Source organism: Lichenostomus cassidix, chromosome 26 (assembly GCF_008360975.1).
Source record: "Lichenostomus cassidix isolate B80296 chromosome 26, HeHo_3.0, whole genome shotgun sequence".
NCBI lineage: Eukaryota > Metazoa > Chordata > Aves > Passeriformes > Meliphagidae > Lichenostomus > Lichenostomus cassidix.
This window is the reverse complement of record NC_139506.1, coordinates 3645235-3671806: the sequence shown is the minus strand read 5'-3', so window position 1 is coordinate 3671806 and position 26572 is coordinate 3645235. Positions and strand designations below refer to the sequence as shown.

At 55.6% G+C, this 26572-nt stretch overlaps 1 protein-coding gene across 2 annotated transcripts in view; it reads right to left on the bottom strand.

The window, feature by feature from the left end:
* The window catches only part of FOXP4 (forkhead box P4), a 59105-nt gene extending 46920 nt beyond the window's left edge, over nt 1-12185 (bottom strand). The window contains exon 1 of one of the 2 annotated variants that reach the window (XM_085083178.1): nt 11916-12185. The gene's annotated coding sequence lies outside the window, so the exon portion shown is untranslated. The remainder of the gene's footprint in view (nt 1-11915) is intronic. The other variant, XM_085083179.1, reaches the window with a different exon arrangement.
* Nucleotides 12186-26572: the final 14387 nt, after the last annotated feature.

The window sequence follows — 26572 nt, the reverse complement described above, 5'->3', positions numbered from 1 at the left end:
TTTGGGATATGGGATGAGGGTTTTGGGATATGGGATGATATTTTCAGTACAATATCCCCCCCAAATCTCAATTATTAAAATAATTTCTGCTGCTCCCATCGCTGGTTTGGGATGGGATGAAGCTGAAACCGACACAGCGTCACTCGCTAGGGTTTTCCAAAGGTTTCTCCAGCATCTCCCCGAAAATCCCGGCTCGGTTTGAGCCTCTCCCACTCACGTTATTCATAATATTTATAATAACTCAGGTTATTTTTGACCCCATCAGCAGTGGGGGGTAAAAAATTGCCACAATCTCTCTCAGAATGTGGGTGCAAATCCCACCTGGAATTCCTGCTGCAGCATCCCAGCAGCTCCAGAGCCTCCATCCCACCCAGAGCACATGGAGCACTCCAGCCAAAATCTCCTCCAAAATGCTCCCACACTCGCCTGGGGCACCTGAGGAAGAGGAAGGATCTTCCTCGTGGATGGAGGCATGAAGGACATTTCCCCGTGTGAGTGAGGAAGATGAGGGACACGGGAAAATGTCCTGAGAAGAGCAAAAGCTCCCGGAAAAGGGGAGCGATTTGGGAAGCTCTGAAATCAAAATAAACCCCAAACTGCAGGAGATCTCTCACCTCATCCCCTCAGGAGAGGCTGCAAAGAACGGAGCCAGGGAGGAAGAAAATGCCCTGGGGCAGGTGAGGGACACTCTGGGGCAGGTGAGGGACACTCTGGGGCAGGTGAGGGACACTCTGGGGCAGGACAAGGAGCGATGGGACTCAGCCTCCCACATCCCACCCCGAGCGAAATTTTCCAGCTGAGTTCGCGGCAAGTCAGCCTGGAAGTTGCTAAAAGTCTCTCCTGGCCTTCAAACAATCCAGAGGGGAGCAAAAAAACAGGCATGGTACCTATGGAGCAGGAGGGAGGAACTCGGATGCCACAAGTGTTCCCAGACTGTGTCACCTCCCTGCAGAAATTCATCCGGAAAAGGCTCTGCTGAAGGCGCTGCGATGTTTTCCATGGCAAATCCCATTTCTATGCAGGAAGAGGCCTGGTTTCCATCCAGAAATTATGCTGCTCACGAGGAGGGAGAAGAAGAAAGGCAGTGGGGGAGAGAACTATCCTTGGGCATTTTCGAACTCCTGGTCTGAAGCCCATTTTCCCTTCGCATCCCAATCGGAGGCGGCGTGACCCGAGGCTGGCTCCACGCTTCCAAACGGCTTCCCTGATTTTATTCCTGCTCAGCTTGGCTTCTCCACGGACAGATTCGGCATCTCCTGGCTTTTCTGGGCACCTGCCACCCCCACGGAGCAAACCCAGCCCTGCAGATGAGCACAGCTCCTGATAAACCCCGGAGATTTCTCCAGCATTTTGCTAAAAACTGGGAAGCGGAGTGTGTGGCAGGAATCCTGCCCTGGGTGCCCATGGAGGGGAGTGGGATGGTGGCATTCAGGATTTGAGGTGCTTGGGATGAGAGGCAGGAGCATCCCTGGGCTGCAGGAAGTGCTTCCCACCTGTGCTGAAATCCAAAGGTCACCGGTGTCACCTGTGTCCTTTCTGTGTCACCACGTCCTCTTCCCGGGAGGAACATTCCCCTCTGTGACTCTTCCACAGGGAATCTGAGAAGCCCAGCATGCCCACGGCTGTGGGTTTGTCCTGGAGGGATGGCAGCAAACCTTCCATGGATTCAGCATCCCTCGGGACGCCGGGTTGGGAGGGCAGGGCAGGGATTTGGTCCCACAGGGTCACTCCAGGGTCACACTCGGCATTCCCAGCTCCTGCTGATCCATCCAGCCTCCCGAGCATCGCCACGGCTCGGCAGCAGCATCTTCCCAAATCCCAAAGCACATCCCTGCTCCGTGGATTGGGACAGAGCTGGGCAGGGGGGATTTTATCCACGTCCTGAATCCCTGCTTCCTCCCGGGAACTGCGAGATCCTGAAGCCCAAATTCAGGGTGTCCTGAGCCCCAGGAGCAGCACCCTGCTGGCTGCTGCTGCTCCAGGCTGTGTGGCCGAGGCAGTCCCTGGCACTGTGCAAATCCAGGGGATTATTCCCGGGAATTGGGCTCCCCCACCCTTCCTAAAAATAACCCTCACGCTTTAAAGTATTAATTAGTGATTCACCAAGTGCTGTCACCCTCCCCTGCAGTCCCAGGGCCCTGTTAGCACCTCGGGGTGCTGGAGAAGGGAGGTGCTCAGGGTCCCTGTGCCCACTCAGCTCCTGATGTGTCCCTGAGCCCAAAAAACCCAAAAAACCCCAAAAACCCCGTGAGCAGGACTCACCACCAGACAATGGGAAACTGCTTTTTTAGGGAGAACCCAAAAACCTTCAGCCCAGGGCTCTGGCACAGGGTCAGGTGAGGGTGGCCACCTCGGGCTGGTGCCACCCTCTGGGTGCCACCTCTGTCCCACAGCTCCAGCACAGTCCCCAAGCCCTGCCAGCACTGCTCCTCCCAATCCATCCCAATCCCAATCCTCATCCCGAATCTCCTGTGCCCCAGGGGCACCCAGAGCCCTCTCCCTGTCCCCAAACTGTCCCCGGGTGGGCACAGAGTGCTGGCACAGGCAGGGCACCAAGCCGGGAGATGTCCCCTGCTGTCCCCAGAGCAAAAATCATCCCATCGAGGTGAGGGAAGGCAACGACACCAGGATAGATGGGAACAGGACACAGCTGGGGACACCAAACCCCTCAGGGACAGGAGCCACATCCCCAGCCTCGTGTCCCCCACGTCCTTTCCTGCCAGGAGTCTTCAATCCCCAATTATTATTTTAAACCTCCAGATAATCCCAGCAAGTTCTGCTCATTCCCAGAGCGTTTGGATCTCCAACAGCGCTTGGAAAGGACCAATGCTGCAGGGCAAGATGTCCCCTCTGAGGGGACAGGGCTCTGTCCCCCTCCAGCCTTTTCCCAGAGGGATGGGCATGGCTGCTGTCTCCTCCTGCGGCTCCATCCCAAATTTCCAGCTGGAAATTCGGCAGCACTGACGCTCCTGATGCACTCCCTGCTCCGGGGGACACAAGGGACAGGATGGCACTGACCCTCCCCAGAGCCAGCAGCGACCCCCAAACCACCAAAACCCCAAACTCCATCCCACTGCGTTCCCAAATGGAGCAGACTCTTCCTCAGGAAGGGTTTTAAACCCCCCAGCCCCATAACCTGGGGGATCACTCTGGCATTCCTCCTTCCCAGCCACAGCCCGCGATGCTGGGGGAAAACCGGTGGAAAACCTGTGGATGCAGGGATGAGGAGGGGTTGGATCCATGGATAGAAAACCTGTGGATGCAGGGATGAGGAGGGGTTGGATCCATGGATAGAAAACCTGTGGATGCAGGAGGGGTTGGATCCACGGATAAAAAAACCTGTGGATGCAGGGATGGAGGGGTTTGATCCATGGATAGAAAACCTGTGGATGCAGGAGGGATGAGGAAAGGTTAGATCCACAAAGGGAAAACCTGTGGATGCAGGAGGGGTTTGACCCATGGATAAAAAACCTGTGGATGCAGGGATGGAGGGGCTGGATCCACAGACTGAAAACCTGTGGATGCAGGGATGGAGGGGTTGGATCTATGGATAGAAAACCTGTGAGTAAAGGGATGAGGAAGGGTTGGATCCATGGATAAAAAACCTGTGGATGCAGGGATGAGGAGGGGTTGGATCCATAGAAAGAAAACCTGTGGGTAAAGGGATGAGGAAGGGTTTGATCTATAGATTGAAAACCTGTGGATGCAGGGATGGAGGGGTTTGATCCACGGGTAAAAAACCTGTGGATGCAGGAGGGATGAGGACGGGTTTGATCCACAAAGGGAAAACCTGTGGATGCAGGAAGGGTTTGATCCACGGATGGAAAACCTGTGGATGCAGGAGAGGTTGAATCCATGGATTAAAACCCTGTGGATGCAGGGATGGAGGGGTTGGATCCACGGCCAGGGCTGCTCTGACAGCTCCAAAGTCTGACCCAGATTCGGAGCTGCGGCTCCACTTCCCAGGGCAAACAGCATTTGTTCAGGGCTGGAGCCCACCAGCATCAAGGGAAAGACTTCAAGGGATTTGGGAACAAACCCTGTCGTGTGCCCTTTTATAAATAAAACCTGGTTTTTAAAAGGAAAAGTGGGAATAATCTGGACAGGGCTGTGCTGACCCTGACCTGCTGCTGCATCCGGAGGGTTCTGAGCATCCCTGAGGATGCAAATTCCAGCCTGGGATCCATCCTGAGGGAAGGAGGAGCTGGGAAAGTCAAACCCCAGTTCCAGCCCCAATTTCACTCCTGTCCCTATGGAAAAAGGGGTGAAGGGAATGTTGTGCTGTGCTTTGGGATCAGAGCTCAGCCAGGAATCCTTTCCTGGGGTTTTTCCAGCATGCTTGCACTCCCAGCCCTCCCAGGATGGATTTTTGGACGTTTCCCTTCACCTGTTTCTTTCAGGAGCACATTGAGGTCATCTCCCTTCTCCAAAATGCACAAAAATCCAAAATGAGGGAGATCTTCCCCAATTTCCCTCTCCTTCCCCAATTCCCCCTCTCCTTCCCCTCCATGGGCTTTGCTGCCAAACCCAGACCGCCCTGCAAGCAGCACCCTACAAACCCCGAGTGCTTTGGGGTCAGAGGGACAGGAATGAGTCCCTCTGGAGGGGCAGCAGCGAGGCTCAGAGCCCCAGAACTTGGGTGCCAAGAGGCTGAGGCAAACTGGGAGCAACGGGATGAGCAGGAGCATCACCCTCCTCCTCCTCCTCCTCCTCCTCCTCCTCATCCCCAGCCCAGCTCTACCCTCCCAGCAGGTGCCAAGAGCCCCTTTTGTTTTCCAAATGAGGAATTCCTTCAGTTTGGAGGGTTTAATTTATTGCCAGGGAACATCTGTGGCAGCCTGGCTCCCCAAACGGGGCAGGGCAGCAGGAGATGGGGAGGAGGAACCCAAAAACCCAACCCCATCCCAGCTCCAGAAATGCAGGAGGAGAGTCCATTCAGGGAAGGCAGGTTGGGGTGTAAAGGAGAAACCTAAATTCTTGGGGAACAATCCCAGAGAAAGGCAAAGCTGGAGACTTGATAAACCCTCAGCTTCTCCCCACCCGAATCCACCTCGGCAAAAATTCGGGATTTTGCAGCTCAGCCTGGCACAGCACTTTTCCAAAATCCACATCTCCTGCCCCAAAAGTTACAGGACACTTCTCCCCGTGCCTTTATTTGCTCTTCCATTTTTTAACAGCTTTTGAACAGGTAATGCTGTATTTCTCCTCCCGATCCAAGTTACCCCATGCTCCAGGGAATTTCCCTCCCACTGCCAGGCCTGGCAGCATCCCAGAGGAAGGACCAACCTCTGGGGTGACAGAAACCCTCCCAAGGGCACAAGGGACTTGTCCTGCTGGGACAAGGCCTGACAAGTGGCAGCCAGAGGGGACACAAAGCCCCAGGTCACAGCAGAGCTCTTCCACCTCTCCAGCACAATATTCCAAATATTCCCAATATTCCCGATATTCCCACACAGATCCTCATCCAGCTCAGCCCAAAACTGAGATCCTCAGCGAGGAATTTCAGCTCTGCCAGGTATTTCCTGCCACAAGTTGTCCCCTCGCCCTGGGTGGCTCCTCTGTCACCACCCTGAGCCCCAAACCTTCTCCAGTGGGGACCTTCCCCCCATCCCGGGATGGAATCCTCTGCCATTCCCATTCCCCAGGAGCTGGAGAATCCAGGAGCTGAGGAATTGTCCCTGCAGGGAGTGGGAACACTGCTGCACCAGGAGAAACCTCCCAGCAGCTTCCAGGAGTGTGTGGGATCACGGGAAAGCAGGATCTCCTGTCCCCCATCCCGACGGATTTGCCACGATCCCAGCAGAGCCTGAGCCCTGTGACAACTCCAGGACATGACAAGCTGTCCCACAGCCATGGAGAACCAGGAGAAGGGCACTGGGACATCATTCCCACCCACAGGCAGCCGGGAGAAGCAGGAATTCAGATCCAAGAGGCCTCCAGACGCTCCTGGGAACACAAAATCCCAGCTGGTCCTTCGCTCCGGAGCACAATTCCAGCCTCTGGGCCACCAACCTCCTCCACTGTCCCTTTTCCCAATCCATGACAGCTCCTCCCAGGTGGTCCCATCCTCACCCTGGGACAAACCAACAGGCAGCAAAAAGGAAAAATCACTCACCTAAAATCTACAGGCTGTGGGATAAAGCGGGACTTGGAGAAGGCAAGGGAAGGGTGGGAGGGTTTGGGATCAGTGGGATGCTCATCCAGGAGGCTGGGATGGCTCTGGGAAGGGTGGGAGGGTTTGGGATCAGTGGGATGCTCATCCAGGAGGCTGGGATGGCTCTGGGAAGGGTCAGAGGGTTTGGGATCAGTGGGATGCTCATCCAGGAGGCTGGAATGGCTCTGGTTTGTGCTTTTATCCACCTCGGAGCAGAGAAATCCCTGCGGGGAACTCCCTGCTGGAGGAGTTGCTCCATCAGCACCTGCTCCATCCCAGCCTCAGATCCATGGGAACGGGAGCAGCATCTCCCCGAGCTCTGGAGCTGCTGGGAACAACCTGCAGAGCACCACCAACCCTTCCCACCGAGCCTTCCTCCTCCTCCTCCTCCTCCTCCTCCTCCTCCTGCTGCTCCTGCCAGGGCCATCCCGCTGCTCCCAGCCCTGCCTGCCCATTCCAGCTCCTCTCACACCGCAGCAGTTCTCCCAATGAGGCAGAAAAAATTCTTCCAAATCACCTCCAAACCACTCCTCAACACGGGATTTTTTTTCCTCCTCCTCTACCACCTTAATTTTAAATTTTTTTTTTTGCGCCTTCCCGTAATTTCGAAAGGAATCTTCTGTAAAATCATTTTATCACCCCTTTGATAAAACACGCCGGGGAGCCCCGAGCGGAGCAAGGTGAAATTTCCTCCACATCCACCCTCTGCTCCCTTTTTTTTCCAGGAAAAATCCCTGGTTTTGCTGCCAACCTGGCAGCACGGCTGGGGAGGAGGCACAGGAGCCTCGGGAAGTGTCACCCGGAGCTGGCAATGCCACCACCACACTGTCCCACCCCACCGAGCGCTCGGCACAGCTCGGCAAACATTTTTGTTTTTCCTTAAAAAAACCAAAAATCCCAAAAAAAAGGATCCTGACTCACCCCAAGTTCCTTTCCCTGAGCATCTCAGTACCAACCCCGTGCCCATGGCAGAGGAATCCCTTAATGATTTCCCTTCCTTCCAGCTCAGCCCTGCTCCAGCAGGATCCCTAAAAAAACAAATTATGCCTTTGGACCTCTCCTTGCCTCTCCACTCTCCCCTTTCCCCGATGCCATTCCACTTCCAGACACATTTTTCCAGCCTGATCACCACCACACGTTTTCTGCCTGTGCCACGCCAAGAGCCGTTTCGATTAGGGAAAAGTTTGTTAAAAAAAAAAATACAAAACAAAACCAAAAAAAACCCTCGAGCAGCGTCTTGGCTGGATTTTATCTACCAAACACTTGGAGAGGAAAAAAAAAAAAATTAGGAAGTTTTTCAAGCTGTGCCCGGCCCCATCTTGATCTACAAGTTGTATGTGAGTTGGAAAGGTGCAGCACGGGGAGGTTTTGTAAGAGAGAAAATGGGTGCAGGTCCTTGCCCTGAGCTGGCCCAGGAGCCCCAGGGCCACCACAGGGCCACCACAGGGCCACCAGCTCCGTGCAGGACACTGTCCCATCTCCTGGGGTTATTTCCCAGCCAGCTGCTCCCCCTGAGTTCCAATCAGGTGCATCCCGAAGTGGCTCACGGAGGATTTTTACACCTCCCGAGGAGAACGCGTGGAATTTCCGAGCTCCCAGCGGTTTGATTTTCTCCCTTTTTTCCTTCCCTCTCCGCTAACGGAGCTCATCCCTCCGTGGGAAATGCCCACAGCACATCCCTATGGAACAGACTGAGCTCCCCACCCTGCAGGATCCGTGCTGGAGGAGCTGCAAAGCCAAGAGGACGGGACAGGAAATTTCAAGTTCTCACTCCCAGAAGCGGCAGGTGACACCGAGGAGGCAGCAGGGTCATTTTGGGAGCAGAGGAGAAACCCAGGGTGGCCCTGGAGGAGGAGGTTGGGAGCCTCACCCGCATCCAGAAATAGGGGAACAACCCCAAAATCACATCCCAGGGATCCGCTGGGCTTCAAACCCACCGGGATGAAAAAAAAAAAAAAATCAGGATTTCCCCAAATCCTTCAAGCTCCAGCACGGAGAGAGAAAAGCACAGAGCCATAAATGTGTATGAGTTATAAACCCGAGGACCTCCGGGCTTCTCCTCCCGCCTTTCCCGGTGGGAAGAATGAGCCCATTCCCCTTGCCCCCCACCTTGCTGCCACAAAGGCAACCCCAGCCCCACAACTCCCCCGCTCCCTGCCGGACCGACAAGAAAAGACGGGGGAAAAAAGAAAAAAAAAAATAAAATAAAAGGGTGGGGAGGGGGGGAAATAAAATCAAAGGAGAGAGAAAAACCCCTGAAAGCCGGAGCCCCCCGGCCCCTCCCCAGCCCCACAGCGAGACACAAACATCAGCAGACTCAAAGCATCCCCCGAGCCAGCGGCGGAAAAGAAAAGCTTGCCGGGCTCTCCGGGCAGCAACTTCACAACTGAGTGCACTCGCATTCCTGCCGGGTTATTGGGAGAGAAAGGCCGAGGGCCCGAGGAGATATTTTAGTGTCACTCGGTTTTATACATCGCACTGATTTTTTTTTTTTTGATTTTTTTTTTTTGGGTGTTGTTTTCCGAACGCTCCCTGCTCTTCCCTTCCCGAAGGGAGTGTAAAACACCACGGCCGCCCCAAATTTTAGGGAGGACAGCGGGGCTGGACGTGGGTTTTAGGGACATTTTGGATATTATCTTTTTCTCAGGGTTGATTGCAGCCCCTTCCCCGCCTCCCTCGGCAGCAACTTTAATCCGTTTTATTCCATTTCGCTCCGTTTGCTCAGCCTTTCCCCCAGCCCACCCCAATCTCCTCCTGCCCTGACCCCACTGATCCCGGGGTGCACAGCTTTGGGGGGGATTTTCCACCCTGATCCCGTTCTCCTGCACTTTTTTCCCTCCACCAAATCCAACTTGGTGCCACTTTGGATTTTATCCCCCGAGCGATGCTCGATCCGGCCGGGATTGGGATCACCCCCATGCCCACACTGAGAACCCCATTAAAATGGGATTTAGGATGGGGGAGACCCAGATAAAACCCCCTGCCAACAAATAATAAATTAAAATTACCCATCCAAATGGACGGGGAGCAGCTCGAAGCGGCAGCTCCCAGCGTTATTTGGGAGCAGAGGGAGCGGGAGGGATTTGGGATCTTCTCCACAGCCCCAATCCCACACCACAAAGGGCAGGAGAAACCGGAACCTCCGAGGGCTCTGCAGGGAGAATTCCCCGGCTCGGCACAGGGAATTCTCCCCCTTCTCCCCCACATTTCCCCCTTTCCCAATTCGATCGGAGCGACCTGAAGGAGAAAAAAAAAACCCAAATAAAAAAGGGGAGAACGGAGTCATTTTTCCAAACCTGCTTATTTCCTCCATCCACCCGCTCCCGCAGCTCGCTAGATCATTTTTCATCGCACACTTTAAGGCGGGGTGGCCATTAAAAAATAAAAAAAAAATAAATTAAAAAATCCTTAATTCAGAGGGAATATTTTTGGAAAACCTCGAGGCTTTTGCTGCATTTTCAGCGAGGGTGTGGGGAGGCATGAAAGGGAACACGTCCCTGCCGACACCGGGACCAGGTCACGCCGCCCGCCTGAGACACACGTTGGGTTGATTTAACATCAAATCCCAGCTCTCCGCGGAACCCATTCCCCGCGTAAATTCTTCCCACACCGGCAGAAAATTTGTTAAAAGTAAATCCTCCTTCTGGTTTGGGTTAAAAGCAACCCAACCTTTTAATACAGAAACTAATAACGATTTTTATTGTCTGCCCCACAGCTTTACGACGCTCGCGGAGGAGTGAGGTCTCAATCCGATGGAAGTTGGGGTGGAGGGTGGGAAAAGGGAAATCTTGGGGTATCAACTGACAGGCAGGGAAGAGCTGCCTGAAGCCGAGCAGCGATCCCGGGCAGGAATTCGGACGTGAATTCCTCCAGGACTATATTAAGAGCAGCAGAGAAAAGAAAAAATAATAATCTCAGCGCAAGTTTTCCGAGCGGCCACTTCCCAACCACGACTCCCGGGAAAGTGGGGTTTGCAGGCGCCTGTGAGTTATTCCCACTTTCTCCTCCGCACGGTTTTAATTTGTATTAAAAACTGCACAGGAGGGAGAGAGGGAGAGCCTCAGGGCCCTGGGCTTGCTGGTGTTTTAAAAGGGGAAAAGAGAAAGCAGCAGCATCGCTCCCAAACGGGGAAAAAGAAAACCCAATTACGCTCCACTTGTTCTCTCCCATCCACACCTCCGAACGCGCCTGCCAACTCCAACCAGATTTCCTACACCCGGAGAAACATCCAGAGCCATCCGCGGCACTTCCCCAAGTGCCCTTTCCTCCCGGAGAGGGGGAGAGGGGAGAGCAGACAGAGGCGCGTTTGTTTATCCCACGGAGCGGGGAAGAATAGAAATCCCTGAACTTTGCCAGCGCCGGGAGAGCATCGCGACGACGGCGAGCAGCGGGGTGGGAAGGGGATGGTGGAGGTCGATCCAGAGCTCCGGGGTGAGCCGCACGCGGTCTGCCCGGGAATTTCGGAACTCCCAGAAGACGATGCTCCGTAATAAAAACTCTTCCCAAGCGCGTTATTGCTGCCGGTGCCATCAGCAGGCGTCCCCGCCGAGAGCTCCCGGGATTCGAGAGACCCCCAAATCCTCGGGAAACACCCCCCGACCTCTCTCCCCGTCCGAACAAAGGCACAAGGAACCCACGCAAACTTTACACCCGGGTGAAAGGCGGGCACGGGAGAGCCGCGGGGCAGCCGGCTGCCGTCAGCCCCTCCGGAATCCAAACCTGCGGGGGTTTCTCGGGAATATTCTCCAGCTCCATCCGAAGCCGTGCCTTGTCCTGCTCTCCCTCACCTTGCAGTCTGGGTTAGGATTTTGGGCACGGCGGTGGATTTTCCCAGGGCGCTGCGGGAGCGACGGCCGGGCTTGGCTGCAGGTTGTCGGGGACGGCGGCGGCGGCTGCTGCTTCTCCCAGGAATTGCAAAACTTGGGGCAGACTTAGGGATTTCTCTCCAAGGAGGGAATCACACCCCCGGGCTCGAGGAGCGGCGGGTCGAGGCCGAGTTAAAACGCGATCGGGGGGTTGGGGGGGGAAGAGGGGGGGGAAAAAACCCACCCAAGCTCTCCAGCAGCCGGAATTAAACCAAAAGTGCCGGAGAGAAAGGAAGAGATGGGGAGGAAATGGGAAGCACCAACAAAGGGAGCGCCGGGGCGGCTGCAGGGCAGGGGCGGCCGGACCCCCCCGGTGCGCTGCCCCCTCGGGGGGTGCGGGACCCCCGAAGCGCCGGGCGGAGGCGGGTCCGGATCCGGCACCGGCAGCGCGGCTGTGCCGCCGGCGGCAGCGCAACTTTCCCGGAGCCCGACCCCCCCTCGCCGAGGGGGCTGCGACCCCCCCGAACCCCCGCCGGCCGCCCGAACGCCCCCGGGGGCGGCGGCGACCCCCGCGTTTGCCCGGAGCCGGCACCCCGCTCGCCCCGGGACCCCCGCGCCGCTCGGGGCGCACCGAGCGCGGGGACCCCCCGGACCCCCCCGAGGCTCGGAGCGCTGCGACCCCCGACCCCCCGCCTTCCCCCGCGCCCCGCCGAGCCCCGGCCCGCCCGCACCCCCGCTCCCCCGGCGCCGGCCCCGCTCCCTTTGTCCGGGCGCCGTAACTAAACTTCCGAGCGCGGCGCGGCCGAGCGCGGGGCACGGCCCGGCCGGGGGCAGGGGGGACACCGGGGGGGACGCCACCCGAGCCCCCCGCACCTGCCGGGGGTCCCGCCCCGCTCCCCCTCCCCCGGGGCCACCCGCGGGGCCAGCCGCGACCCTCCCGCGCCGCTCGCACCCACCTGGTCGCGCCGAGCGCCGCGCTCCGGGGCGGGCATGAGCCGCGCCGCTCCTTCCCCCGCTCAGCCCGGCGCAGCCCTCCCGCACCGGCACCTTCCCCAAACTTCGACGGGGCGGGCGCGGCGGGGCCGGAGAGCTCAGAGGCGGCGCGGCATGGCCGGGGGGTGCTCCGTGCTGCGGCGGGGCCGCGCTGCGGAGCGGGGCCGTGCGGGGCCGGGCGCGGGCAGCCGGGCAGCCGGGGCCGGCCGGGCCGTGCCGCGCTCAGGTCCGGCTCGGCGCGGCGGCGGCGCGGGCGCGGCGGCGCGGGGCGGGCGCCGGCCGCCCTACCATAGTTCCTCTAAAGCAGGTGCAGCCGCTTTCCCCGCCCGAGCGTCCCCCCCGCGCCGCCCCGAGCAGCCGCGCCGCCCCCTGCCCGCTCGGGGTTGGTGGTTTTTTGGGGGGGTCCCCCCTCTGGATGGATGGAGCCCCCCCGCTGGATGGTGCCCCCCTCCCCCCGGCGGTCTGTTCCTACCCACCCCCCTGCGTTTTGCTCATTAATGCCGCCGCTAATTGGTTTCTGCCGCGGTTGGTCCCCGGCGCGCAGCGGAGCCCTGGGCTTGGGGAAGGGGGAGCGGCGGGGAAACTGAGGCACGGGGGGATGGGGACACGGCTGCAGCCGCAGAATCGCCCGGGTGGGGAAAGAGCGCTCCGAACATCGAGTCCAGAGCCAGGACAGAGGCGCTGACCCCGATTTGCAGATGGGACCTGGTGACCCCAAAACTGCCAACCCCGCTCTGTGACACCTCCTGGGACACCCCGACATCCCAGAGCCCTGTCAGGGCGCTGCACCCAAACCAGCGCCCAGATGTTGGACCCAAACATCTGCACAGAGGCCCCAAAACCCCGCGAAGGGGCTGGAGCCAATCCAGCAGCCAGCTGCTGGTCCCAAAGCCTGGCCAGTGCTGGGGACACAGCTCAGGGTGACACTGAGGAGTGACCAGCTCTCCAGCCTTGCCACCGAGGCTGCCCCAGGGCGATGGTCTGGGAGGTGAATTCCCACCTGGAATTCCCACCTGCCACATGGAGAAGTTTTCCAAAGCCAGCTCCATCTCGATGGCACCAGAGTGGCCACTCTGCTCCCTTTTTTTAAAATTCAAAAGTAGCTCTTTTGAAATTTCCATTTTACGGACAGCTAAGGTAGCTTTAAAACGTGAAATTGGAATGAAAAGTATTTCAACCCACCTGGATTTTTTTTTCTGCCCAGAATTAAATTTTTTACAGGAAGACTGTTTTTCATTGCTTTTGGTTTTTTAAAATAATCTGTTATTGAATGAAAAGTTAGGGAATTCCTGTGAGATGGGAAAGCTGGTTTTCCACAACCAGATTCTGGTTGCCCAGCAAAGATCAGCTCGGTATTGTCCCCAAAAATCTTCCCTCAAGGGGACAAAGGGCAAACACCAGGCTGTGCTGAGCCTGAAACACAGCTCTTAACCCACCCCATGCAGGCCTGGGATTTTCCAGAGGGTTTGGCTTGCTCTCAGTCCCCTCTGGGGCTCCACTTTGGCAGAACCCAGTCCTGCTGGAAGGAGCTTGATGTTCGTGGAAGAGGTGCACAGGGCCTGTTTCTCGGAAGCAGCACAGCTCTGCTTCCTGCCAGCACCTCCTTTTGGGGGCACAGCGTTCCCTCTCCATTGCCATGAAAAACCAGGGGAGAAACCCCCTAAGCCAGCCCCTGATCCCTGATCCTGGCTGATCCCTTGGATCTGGGCTGAGCAGGGAGATCCCATCCATCCCATTATCCCATTCCATATCATCCCATCCCATATTATCCCATCCCATCCCATCCCATCATCCCATCCCATCCCATCATCCCATCCCATCCCATAGATCCCATTCCATCCCATTATCCCATCCCATCCCATCCCATCCCATTATCCCATCCCATCATCCCATCCCATCACCCCCACCAGAGCAGGACACTCCCAGCCCCATCCCACCTGGCCCTAAACACTTCCAGGGATGGGGCAGCCACTTCCTGTCCCTCCATCCCTCGTCCAAATCCCTCTCCAACTCTCCTGGAACCCCTTTAGGGTCTCCAAGTCTCCCTGGAGCTTTCTCTTCTCCAGGCTGAACATTCCCAACTTTCCCAGGACGGCAGGAGAGATCAACCCTTTTGGGTTCAATCCATTCCATGCTCAGCATTCAGAGCCATGGGACACCCCATCCCATTTCAGGGGTTCATGGGACACCCCACCCCATTTCAGGGGTTCATGGGACACCCCACCCCCTTTCAGGGGTTCCCACATGGCAAGTCACCCTGCTTCGACCCCCCAAGTTCAGCCCAGATCCCTCCTGGCACATTCCAAACCCTGGCAGTGCTGGAAGCTCGGAGACCTTTGTGAGTTACCCACCGCCGGACCATCCCCTGACAAACACAAGGCACACTTTTATTTCATCCCAAACCGGCGCTTTTCTGAGCGAAAAAAACAGCTTTGAGCGCCGAGCCTCGTCCAACGTGCTCTTGCCCTCTTTTCCCAACATCAGAAGAGCCTTTTTGAAGACATCAAATATCACCAGAGCGGGAAGGATCCGCACAAAAAGACGTGGGCAGCTTTCCACCGAGGGGAGTTTGTGAACCGAGCGTGGCCCCGAGATCCCTCTTTGTTCAACTGTGTCAGCCTGGAGACGAAACAGAGCAGGGAGGAGGGATCGGGGTGAGGAGATGTGGATGGATCGGCTCAGGCTGGGTTTGTGGAGATGTTTCCTTCCTTCCCTGGTGGGGTTTGGTCTCTGGGGGACAACCTCGCTCCTGGGAAGCCGATGGGGATATTTGGGATGCTGCGGGGATGAGGAAATTCCAGGATATTTGGGATGCTGCAGGGATGAGAAAATTCCAGGATATTTGGGATGCTGCAGGGATAAGAAAATTCCAGGATATTTGGGATGCTGCAGGGATGAGGAAATTCCAGGATATTTGGGATGCTGCAGGGATGAGGAAATTCCAGGATATTTGGGATGCTGCAGGGATGAGGAAATTCCAGGGAGGAGATCACAGGTGATGCTGCAGCAGTGCTGAGCTCCCAAAAGAGAGGGGGGAGGGAAGGGGAGGGAAAAGAACTTCCTTTTGTTGTGCAGCAGGTGAAGCCTCGGGTGTGGATCACCTCCGGAGGGTCCGGCGGAGGCAGGAGGGTTTGGAGCTCTGGGATTGAACATTTTGGTTCATATAATGAACATATAAAAGCACTGAGCGGCGTGGGCAGAGAGCAGAGTCAGGGTGGGGTGAGGGATCAGCCCCAACCACCAAACCCTTCAGTTCTTCCAGGAAAACTCCACCTTCCTCCTCTTCCCAGCTCATCCTCGCTCTGTGCATCTGCAATCCACCCCCGAGCTCTGCACTGTGGGAAATTGTTTTTTTCCTAACCATGTCGGGGTTTCTCTCCTCTAGGAATGTCTGATCTTGTAACCAGGAGGTTAAAAACCTTTCAAACCCAAAAATTTTCAATCAAAGGACTGTGATCCCATATTTGCCAGGAATAGGAACAATCCCAGTTTGCTGTGACGTTGACAGAAAGCTGAAATCTTCCGTGGAAAAGTTTGGGTTTGTCCTAAATCCCACCCTAGGCAAAGCAGCTCTGGACTGGGAAGCAGCTTCATCCTTCCAGAAAAGTCGTCTCCAAGATGAATCCAAAGCCTGGATCCAAGTTCTGAACTAGAATTTCTGGCACATGGGTGGTGGAGAACATCTCCTTGGGTTTCTGTTTTTTTCTCCCAGGGGAAGAGCAACTTCAGGAAAAAAATTGACTCCTCAGAAGGTGCTTGCTTGAAAAATCAGTGTTTGATGATGGCAACAAGTCCCCTGAACTCCTCTACTCCCCACCTTGCCTTGGGTTCTCTATCTTCTTTCAGGGCAAAATAAATAATAAAAGTCTATGGAAATATGAGGAAGAAGAGAATTTGGGATGGGAAAATAGGGAGAAAGGGGGAAGAAAGTGATGTTCCCCCAAATTCCCATCCCTTCCAAGCAGGAAATTCCACCAATGAGCAGCAAATCTGCTTTTCCACCCAAATCCTGCACCTTTTCCACCACATCCCCCCAGCACCCTGAGATGTCCAGCAGTGCCCAGGCCCAGCCTTCTGCCCACCCCCTCTCCTCCCTGGGTGTCCAGAGCTGCCCCCCTGGGCTCATCCCAGCACCCAAATTCCCACCCTGGGGCAGGGAGCAGAGCAGGGAGCAGGACCAGCCCTTCCCGGGGCAAACCCAGAACTCTGTGTGCTGCACGGAGAGGCCGGCTGGTCCCACAGGGACCCCCGGAGGGTCAATCCCAGCCTGTCACCCTGCCGAGCGCACGGAGCAACTCGGCTCTGCCCTGGCGAGGCCACCGCGCAGCTCTTGGACACTCTGCTCGCCTCTTGCGTAAGCCGAGGGCTGATGATGCACCGAGTTCCTGGAAGCGATGAGAGGCTGCTGGCTCCCTGGGAAAGCCACAGGCTGCTGCCTGTCCGGGGCTGGCGCTGCTCCCCTGCCCGGCCAGGGACATCCCGGATCCTCGGACTGAACATCCCGGTGATTCCCCGGACAGGGAATCCTGGAGCTGCGCGGAGAGGGGATGGAGGGAAGTGTTGCAGCAGCTCTAGAGCCCAGCTGGGGGCTTTGAGGGGCTTTGAGGGGCTTTGAGGGGCTCTGCCGTGCCTCAGTTTCCCCGATGGCACGCTGAGGGTTGGGCTGAGCTGGAGGGCAGAGAGAAGGGAGAGACAGCGGCAGGGAATCCCTCAGTGCCTGAACACGAGGATGGGGCTGGGAGGGTCTCCAGACAGTGCCCGATGTCCCTCTGTCCCTGCAGAGCCTCATCCCTGGGCAGCAAGGAGCTGCAATTGCAGTCCAGACAGAGCCAGACCCGCTGGGAATTCCCTGAGCTCTGCCCAGCCAAGCTGTGCCACCAGCACCACCTTCCCTGTCCCCATCCGCGCTTTGCCTGCGGGATTTCCTCCCCTCTCCTTTATTTTTTCCCACCATTTCCCCGCTTTTCCAAGAACGTTACTCATCCGGAGCTCCCGGCTGCGCTCGCCGCGCAGTTTCCCGCAGCTCCTCCGGGAGATGCTCAGCCGCACGTGGGGCTGCGTGTCGGAGCAGTCCCGGAGCCGGCCGGGAATTACTCACGGTGCAAGGCTGGAGGAAGGCGGGGGGAGGCCACGTTCGCTGCTTTGTCTGCAGTTGTTCGTTTCTCACCCTTTGATATTTATTTTTTTTTTTTTCTCCCTCCTCTGTTTCTTCTCCTGGCAGTGCTCTCCGTGCTGGCTGCCCGAGCTCCCTCCTCACAGCGGGGCTGGAGAATTTGGCTGGATCCCTGCGGGATGCCAAATGCCCTTTGCTGTCCCATGGTCACTGAGGGGTTTCCTCTGGATGGGAGAACCATTCCCTGCCCTCTTCCCTCTCTTCCCACTCCCACATTTGCCCATTTCTGCTCGTTTTTCGCCCAACTTTCCCCCATCTCTCTCACAACCTCCCCACACGTCACCAACCAAGGGGGACAGAGCCACGGCGTGTGACCCCTCAGGTGGGACAGAGGTGACAAAAACACACCCAGAAAGCCCCAAACCCTCGCTCCAGGCTCTCCAGAGGGTCCCTGCTGTGGGAATTCCTGTCCCGGCGATGCCGGGGCACATCCCTGGGAAGACTCAACAGAAAAGCATTCGGGACACTCGCTCCTTCCCCTTCTCCACGCAAAAGCCGCGGCAGATCAATGAATATTTTAACAAAGAAATATTTCATTAAAAGAGTTGATTGCTTAATGAACTGTCCCTGTGAGCCATCAAAATGCAATGGGTTTTTTTTTTTTTTTCTTTCCCCCGCTGCCTTTAACGAAGGCGAAGATTCATATCACGAAGAACTGGCTTATCAAATTACCGTAATAGCCTGAGTAGAGCCAGCCCGGGGCTTGTTCCCACCGGGAATGTGACCCCACGGGTGTTTGGGTGTCACTGGACAAGGTGGGACCCCAGCAGAGTCCTTGAGTCCCTAAATCAGCGCTCAGGATAGTGGGGAGGAGGTTTGCTGCCCTTTGGGCTGCCAGTATTTGAAGGGCAGGATGATTCTCCATCCCATTTTTATCCCCCAACCCAAGAATGTTGTGATAAAGGGACATTAAAAGGCTGTTCTGATGTCTGAGGCCATGAATTTCACCAGGGCTCCTCTGCCTGGCTGTTGGAATCCCAGATTTAGGGAACGGTTTGGGTTGGAAATGACCTCAGAGTTCCTCCAGCTCCGACCTCCTCGGGTGATTAAAACAGAAAGGCATCCAAAAATGTAATTTCTGCCTCTTATCAACGCCGGGTGCTTGTTTGTGTGCTCTGACGAAACCATCGCTGCTGCTGCTGCTTCCCCAGAGCTGCCAGGTTCTTCCTCCTTGCTGTTTTTTGGGAGTTTTTTTTAATGAAAATGTCCCTCTCCATCCTGACTGCTCCTCCACGCCACTCTCCAAGCTGCGGGCTGGGCACGGCTGGAAGGATCCGGTCATTAACAGGCGGGAAATGAACAATAACCTGACAAGAAACGACCAATTTTCCATCAATTAGAGCGAAGCCTCTTTTTGTCTTTTCGTAAAATTAAGTTTTGCTGACTGGTGATTACTTTGGTCTGATGACAATTCATTAACATTTACACGGGGAGGATGCTAATGGCGAGGAGGAGAGGGAGGGAAGGTGGCGAATGGATGGAATATCCAAATCTGCGGGTAGAAATGAGGGTTTGGAGAAGGTCTGGAGGGCAGCAGGACAGGCCAGGGAAGGGGGGAAGCAGCCCAGAGCAGGGCAGCAGGAAACCCTCCCACCCCTCGCTGCGGGAGCACAAAAGTGCTTTGTTTGGGGCTGGAATTGAGTTCCCATTTGGGGCTGGAATTGAGTTCCCATTTGGGGCTGGAATTGTGTTCCCGTTTGGGGTTGGAATTGTGTTCTTGTTTGGAGTTGGAATTGTGTTCCTGTTTGGGGCTGGAGTTGTATTCCCATTTGGGGCTGGAATTGTGTTCTTGTTTGGGGCTGGAATTGTGTTCTTGTTTGGGGCTGGAATTGTGTTCTTGTTTGGGGCTGGAATTGAGTTCCCATTTGGGGCTGGAATTGTGTTCTTGTTTGGGGCTGGAATTGTGTTCTTGTTTGGGGCTGGAATTGTGTTCCCATTTGGGGTTGGAATTGTGTTCTTGTTTGGGGCTGGAATTGTGTTCCTGTTTGGAGTTGGAATTGGGTTCCCATTTGGGGATGGAGTTGTGTTCCCATTTGGGGATGGAGTTGTGTTCCCATTTGGGGCTGGAATTGTGTTCCATTTGGGGCTGGAATTGTGTTCCATTTGGGGCTGGAATTGTGTTCCTGTTTGGAGTTGGAATTGTGTTCCTGTTTGGGGCTGGAGTTGTGTTCCTGCTTGGGGCTGGAATTGTGCTCCCATTTGGGGTTGGAATTCTCCTCTTGTTTGGGGCTGGAATTGTCTTCCTGTTTGGGGTTGGAGTTCTCCTGTTTGGGGCTGGAATTGCGTTCCCATTTGGGGATGGAGTTGTGTTCCCATTTGGGGTTGGAATTCTGTTCCCGTTTGGGGCTGGAATTCTGCTCCTGTTTGGGGTTGGAATAGTGTTCCCATTTGGGGCTGAAATTCTGCTCTCATTTGGGGCTGGAATTGTGTTCCTGTTTGGGGTTGGAATTCTCCTCTCATTTGGAGCTGGAATTTTGCTCCCTGCACTGCTTCCCCCCCTGGGGCTCTGTGGTTCAGGGACACTGCAGCATCCCTGGGGGACAACACCACACCAAGGTCCCACAGAGCCACTCCGGGGAGCTTGGGGACACCCTGGACACGTGCAGCTGTGCCCTCGGCTGGCTCTCGTCCCCTCCAGATGTGCCACGGATGGGGACAGGGTGGCAGCAGAGCTCCCAGCTTGTGACACCAGGGGAAAAACCAGCCAGGGAAGTGACAACCAGCACTCTGAGCCACCCAAACCAGGGACACTCAGCCCCAATTTCTGTTTGTGTGTGAGTGTGAAGGGGGAATTTGTGCTGAGCTCTGCACTGCAGGTGTGAATATTTGTGTGTACATGGACATGTGTGTGTGCAAGGCTCGGCAGCCTTCAAAAATCAAGATATTCCATGGATCTGAGCTGCCTCTGCTGCTGGGTCAGGAGTCCTCACCCCAAAATTCATCCATGGATATTCGATGGATCTGAGCTGCCTCTGCTGCTGGGTCAGGAGCCCTCATCCCAAAATTCATCCCCAAAAGCAAAAGCAGGAGTTTCTCAGGCTGCTGCTCCACTCTCACACCCATCTGGGGGTTGGATGCATTCAGACCTGAGCAGGTTTTGGGGGAAGAAACAGAAAACCTGGTGAGAAGCTCCACCCCACTCCTCAACCGTCCCTTCAAAAAACTCCTCTGGGTGATCCCAACCCTGAAAGATCTCTTCAAAAAACTCCTTTGGGTGATCCCAACCCCGAAAAATCTCTTCAAAAAACTCCTTTGGGTGATCCCAACCCTGAAAAATCTCTTCAAAAAACTCCTCTGGGTGATCCCAACCCCGAAAGATCTCTTCAAAAAACTCCTCTGGGTGATCCCAACCCCAAAAAATCTCTTCAAAAAACTCCTTTGGGTGATCCCAACCCCGAAAAATCTCTTCAAAAAACTCCTTTGGGTGATCCCAACCCCGAAAGATCTCTTCAAAAAACTCCTTTGGGTGATCCCAACCCCGAAATTCCCACTTTTATTGATTTATTTTCACAAGTTCCCCAGTGGCTCTGAGTCTGGCACTGCTCCATGCAGGAAGGAGCTCCTCTGCCATCCCTTCCCAGGGAACAGGGCAGGGATTAGGTCATCCCGGTGGAGATTGGGAAAGCTCAGGGAACATTTACTGGAAGAGGCCTTTGATTCAGTCAGAGGGCTCTGGCAGTGGGATTGGGGAATGTGTTGAATCACAGCCGAGCCCTCCCTGCCCACACTCCAAGCTCCTGGGATGTTTCCCCAAATCCCTGTCCTGCTGCCGGGATGGAAGGATGAGAGGATTTAGTAGGGAAAAAAAATATAAAAAAAAAAGGTTAGATTCTCACCAGGTTTTCTGTTTCTTCTCCCAGGTTCAGGAAGGGTAAAATTCACAGTTGGGTTTTTTAACAGGATGGGTAATACTGGGATGTTTGGCTCCCTGCGCTGTTTTGTCACCTTATTTATAACTTTATTTGGGAGGGGATTTCCACAAAACCCCATAAAAACTGGGGTTTCCCATCAAAAAGCTTTTCAAGTTCTCTCATGACCTTTGTTCAACAATGACCTAATTTCTGTGCTCCAGCTCTGGCACAGCCTATTCCTGAGGCGGGAGGAGAAGTGGCATTCAAAATTGGGTCAGTTTTCATTAAAAACGCTTCCGTTTACTAATAGTTTTCTGTGTGTTGGAGGGACTGGGATGAGCTCCAGACGGCTGCCCTTCTTCACCGGAGAAATGGGTTAAATTTCCTGGGAAATCACTGCTTTGGGGTTGCTCAAGGACTTTGTGGCTCTCGATGAAGACCTTTCTCATCAGGAAATTTTGGATGGATGCAAAATGCTTCCATGGCGCCTCTTCCCGAGGGTCCTGGAGGGGTTTGGGTGTGAGAATCAGGGTGGGATGAGGCTGGTTAAAGCCAGGCCGTGGTGGCACTGCCATTGTCACCTGTGTCACTCGCCCTGGGTGTGCCACATGCCGCCCAGGGAATCCCAAATCCATCCACAGGCCTGGGAAGGAGGAAGGAGGGATAGAGGAAAGCAGAGGGAAGCTGGAACATCCCACAGGCTGACCTAATTCAGAGCCTAATCCCAAGCCTGCCCTAAGCAGGGGGAATCTGAATCTCCCAGTCTGATCCCAACTATCCCGGGGAAGCCAGTGGGGAATGCAGTGGGGTTGGGGAGGATGGAGCAGGAAAGGATCACAGCCTCGGGTTTGCTCCCAGAGCTGCCAAACTCCCCTTTTGCACCCAGGATGGCAGGATGGATGCCCCGGGAGAGGCTGAGCCCACCGAGAGCCTCGGGACGGGCGAAAATCGGCCACCAAACCGGCAAGAACCGGGCGAGGCGGGGAAGGAAGCAAAGCGCAAGCCAAGCAGCGCCTCTCGGCCCCGTTCCTGCTCCTCCAACGTGCCAATTATGCAGCCATTTCACGGGACACTTAGGAGTCAATTTGCAACGCGGCTCAGGGGGGAAATTGGGCACATCATTCCCCCCTGAACAATGAGCGGAGCAGCCGCTTAATGGAGCTCCGCGCCTGGACCTCGTTAGCGGTGCCGAGGGGAGGATGCTGCGGGTGTGGGAGCCACGTGTGCGCATCGCTCCGCATCCCTCCGCATCCCACCGCATCCCACCGCATCCCCCAGCCCCGCGGCGAGGCCCGAGGGCCGGCGGAGGGTCCCAGCCCCGCTCGCACACACGCTCCGGCAGCCCCGGCACAGTGGCAGCAGGCTGTTCTCATTACAGCGCAATGAGGCTGTTTACTCACCCAGCTGGAGACAGTTAGAGAGTGATAAATAATGAAAGAGAAAACATGATTTTCCCCCTCTGTGGTTTCTATTTGTGTAACCATATGTCACAGCTCAATACGGCCGCGGGTTTGGTTGTGGTTTTTTTTTTTCTGCTTTATTCAGGAAAGAGTTGATTTTTTTTTCCACAGAGCGGCGATTTTTTCCCCCTTCGACTTCTCTAATTTTTTTTTTCTCTCTCTCTCTCTGCAGCGACAGAAGTATTTCTGTTTGTTTTCTTGTGAAACTCGCTCGGGCTCCGACTCCTTCAAGTCTGGCCTGTCCCAGGAACTGCGGAGGTTTGATAGGATTGTGCTCAGCTTCTTTTCAAATGCCTGTCACGGGGCTGCCGGGAGAAGAACCAGCTGAGAGCAGCGCGGGGAGGGCTCTGCACCCGGGCCAGCCCAGCCGAGCCGAGCCGAGCTGAGCCGAGCCGAGCCGAGCCAGCCTCTCCCCTGCTGCAGCAACTTCCTACGGGGGCAGAAAACCCTCTGGAGCTCTCCCTGGCACGGGAAGGGAGGGTTAGATCAGGGATGATGGGCTGGTTTTAGGGTTGGATGAGGGATGATCGATTGGTTTAGGGTTAGATGAGGGATGATCTGTTGGTTTTAGGGTTAGGTAGGGGATGATCGGTTGGTTTTAGGGTTGGATGGGGATAACGGGTTGGTTTTAGGGTTAGATGGGAGATGATCAGTTGGCTTTAGGGTTAGATGAGGGATAATGGGTTGGTTTTAGGGTTGGATGGGGGATGATGTTCTGGTTTTAGGGGTAGATGAGATATGATAGGTTGGTTTAGGGTTAGAGGAGGGATGATCAGCTGGTTTTAGGTTTAGATGGGAGATGATGGGCTGGTTTTGGGTTAAATGGGAGATAGCAGGTTGGTTTTAGGGTCAGATGAGGGATCATGGGCTAATAGAAGATGATGGGCTGGTTTTCAGCTTAGATGCGAGATGATGGGTTGGTTTTAGGGTTAGATCAGGGGTAATGTACTGGTTTTAAGGTTAGATGAGGGATGGTCAGTTGGTTTAGGGGTAGATGAGGGATGATCAGTTGGTTTTAGGGTTGGATGAGGGATGGTGAGCTGCTTTAGGGTTAGATGTGAGATGATGGGCTGGTTTAGGGTCAGATGGGAGATAACGGGTTGGTTTTAGGGTCAGATGGGGGATCGTGGGCTAATAGAAGATGATGGGCTGGTTTAGGGTTAGATGTGGGATGATGGGTTGGTTTTAGGGTTAGATGGAGGATCATGGGCTGGTTTTAGGGTCAGATGAGGGATGATCGGTTGGATTTAGGGTTAGATGAGGGATGATCAGTTGGTTTAGGGTCAGATCAGGGATCACAGACTGATTTTGTAAACATCCTCGTTGAGTGCTCTGTGATGGTGACAGAGCCTCACTGCTGCAGTCTGCAGCACGGGAAACTGAGGCACAGCCTGCTCAGAGCATTCACCCAGCCAATCCACACCCAAACACCCCCAGGCACTGCCCTGGAGCGCTGATCCCACCCTGATCCCTCGGGGAGCCTCAGCAGCACGGCTCAAACCTCAGGAACCATCCATCCCCTCCATCCCCGAGCAGAGGCCCTGGCAGCACCGGCAGAGCTGCGGCAGCTCCTCCCGCCCGTGCCCTGGGGAGGACAGGTCCCTGCACGGCCTCTCCCTCCCCGCAGGTTCCGCACACCTTCCTGCCGCAATTACCGCCGCCCGGCTCCCCCCGCCCGCCGCCGTCTCTTCTGCTGCCATCCCAGCCGCTCCCGGCGCTCTCGGGAGCTCCTGGCACGCTCCGCGATGAGTTTCCCCTCGCAGCACCGGCGGCCAGGGGCGTGCGAGGCGTTCTGTTCGCCCCGGCAAGTTCCCCGGCTTGACAACATCCTCTTCCCGCAAGACACATCGTTTTGGGAGGGCAATTATCGCGGTGACCTCATCCGTGTCTGCGGCATGAGGTCACCAACGCTCGGGGAGCCGCGCCAGCCCGGTCCGAGCGGGTGTGCCCCGAGCGCGGCTCAGCCCGGCCCGGCAGCGCTCCAGAGCCCCAGCCCGGCCCCGAGGAAGCTGGCAATTCGTGGTGGCGCGGTTCCCGGAGGCCAAACCAGGTAGCCGGGTGGGGATGAGGCAGGGAAGAGCCCGAGCGGCGCCGAGTGCCGAAATTCCTGCCTGGGTTTGGGGGGAGCTGATCCGTGGGGTGAACCCTGGCATGGGGATCAGATCTCAACACAGAGAACAGACCCAACACGGAGATCAGTTCCCAACACGGAGATCAGTTCCCAACATGGAAATCAGATCCCAACATGGAAATCAGATCACATGGAGATCAGTTCCCAGCATGGAAATCAGATCCCAACATAGAAATCAGATCCCAACATGGAAATCAGATCCCAACATAGAAATTAGATCCCAACACAGAAATCAGGCCCCAACATGGAGATCAGTTCCCAACATGGAAATCACACCCCAACACAGAGATCAGATCCTAACACAGAAATCAGTTCCCAACATGGAAATCAGTTCCCAACATGGAAATCAGATCCCAACATGGAAATCAGACCCCAGCAATCCATCTCTAAGAGTGTTATCCAAACACTCCTGGAGCTCTGGGACCTACAGGGATCATCCAATCCAACCCCTGGCCTTGCACAGACACCCCAAAATCTCACCCTGGGCATCCCTGGCAGTGCTGTCCAAACACTTCTGGAGCTCTCAGGGCTGTGCCCATTCCCTGGGAAGCCTGGGCAGTGCCCAGCACCCTGTGGGGGAAGAACCTTTCCCAAAATCCACCCTAGCCCTCCGTGGCACAGCTCCAGCTGTTCTCCAGGTCCTTTTCCTGGTCACTTTGTCCCGAAATGGCACTGAGTGTCTCCCTCCCTCACATCTCCTGGCATGACCCAGCTCTGGTGGGTCCAGGTCCCATCACCAACAGCCTGCCCACAATCCCAAAGCCTTGGCTGCGTTTGAATCAATTTAATTTAGCAAACACACCTCCTCCTAGGGCTTAACCCATTTTTGGAATGTAGGGAAGCTGTTTCTCCAGAGGTTTTGTCTGCAGTGATCCCAGTTTGCACACACAGAGGCATTTCCACACCACAGCTGCTCTGTGCTACTCTGCAGTGGCTGCCTTGGGCTCAGGGTGGCCTTGCAGGTCTCAGTGAGGTCCCAGCAGCATCCAAAATGTGGCAAAATTGACCCAAAATGCGCCCAAATTGACCCAAAATGCGCCCAAATTGACCCAAAATGCGCCCAAACTGACCCAAAATGCTCCCAAATTGACCCAAAATGTGCCCAAGTTGACCCAAAATGCTCCCAAGTTGACCCCAAATGCTCCCAAATTGACCCAAAATGCTCCCAGATTGACCCAAAATGTGCCCAAATTGACCCAAAATGCTCCCAGATTGACCCAAAATGTGCCCAAATTGACCCAAAATGCTGGAAAGGCAGCTGTTCCCCACGCTGGAGTCCCCACATCCCAGCAAATCCACCCCAGCTCCGTGTGCTGAGTGTCTGAACACCTCGGTGAGGATGGATTTGTCCTTTTTTTTTGAAGCAATTAACGGAATGAAATCAGGATCTTCTTGCTGCAGCTCACCCCGAGCTGCAGACTGGGGGGGAAGATGGACCTTCCTGGTTCCCTGACCCCATTCCTGGCCCAGCACTTCCACACCCCAAAATTCTCTCCTCCCAGTGCTGCTCCTCTCTCCCCTCCAGCACCACAAAACAAGGGCTGGGAATCCCTGGCAGGTTAATTGGGGTTATTTCTTATTAAAACCTTTTTGCCTCTGGAACCAAACTGCTGTTCTGACGTGTCCTTCATACACCTCTCCCTGCATGGAGGGGGTTTGTGTCCTGGCAGGGAGTTTGGGATGATTTCCCCTTCCCCCTGCAGCCCAGGGCTCTGTGCTGAGGTGGCACATGTCACCTGTGGGTGACAAACCCAACCCCAAACCCTCCTGCCATGGAGAGCAGGCTGATGGCACTGGGGGAATCCAAACCCTCTGGAAAGGATGGGATTTTTTTTGGTTTGGATTAAAAGCCTGTTGGAAATGCTTTTCCACGCTCATTGCTGTGTCTGGAGCAGCTCATTAACATGCCCACCTTTCCTGCCATAAACCCTAATAAAACCCAAATATCATAAAATCCCAAACATCCCATGGGCTGGGAGCTGGATCTCACACCCCTGCTCCCAAA